Source organism: Nannospalax galili, unplaced genomic scaffold (assembly GCF_000622305.1).
Source record: "Nannospalax galili isolate Female #2095 unplaced genomic scaffold, S.galili_v1.0 scaffold577, whole genome shotgun sequence".
Classification (NCBI taxonomy): domain Eukaryota; kingdom Metazoa; phylum Chordata; class Mammalia; order Rodentia; family Spalacidae; genus Nannospalax; species Nannospalax galili.
Genome location: NW_008340387.1, coordinates 1,273,715 through 1,274,374, shown reverse-complemented (window position 1 = coordinate 1,274,374; position 660 = coordinate 1,273,715). Strand labels below are relative to the sequence as shown.

At 37.1% G+C, this 660-nt stretch overlaps 1 protein-coding gene across 5 annotated transcripts in view; it reads right to left on the bottom strand.

The window, feature by feature from the left end:
* The window catches only part of Scmh1 (Scm polycomb group protein homolog 1), a 165,810-nt gene that overhangs the window by 61,232 nt on the left and 103,918 nt on the right, over positions 1-660 (bottom strand). The gene's annotated exons all lie outside the window — the stretch shown is intronic.

Below are 660 nucleotides of genomic sequence, written 5' to 3'. Positions count from 1 at the left end.
TTGTTAATTCTTGCCCTTGTTTCCTGAGCAATTGATATCTGGTTTGGAAAATCCTTTCCTACACCTATATCTTGTATGTTTTTGCCAATGTTTTTTTCTAACAATCTCAGAGTTTCAGGTTTTACATTGAGGTCTTTGATCCATTTGGAATTGACTTTTGTGCAAGGTGAAAGATAGGGGTTTAGTTTCATTCTTCTACAGGTAGAGATCCAGTTTTGCCAGCACCATTTGCTGAACATGCTGTCTTACCTCCAGTGAATATTCTTGGCCCCTTTGTCAAATATCAGGTGGCTGAAATTGCATTTACTCATATTTGGGTCTTCAATTTTGTTCCATTGATCTATGGGTCTATTTTTGTGCAAGTATCATGTTGTTTTTATGATTATAGCTCTGCAATACAGCTTAAAATCTTGTACAGTAACCCCTCCAGCATTGCTTTTGGTGCTCAGGGTTGCTTTGGCTATCCAAAGTCTTTTGTGCTTCCATATGAATCTTAGGATGTTTTTTTTCCAATTCTGTGAAAAATATTATGGGGATTTTGATTGGCATTGCATTGAATCTATAAATGGCTTCTGGTAGGATGGTCATTTTCACAATATTAATTCTTCCAATCCATGAGCATGGGATGCCCTTCCATCTTCTGATGTCTTCCTCAATCTC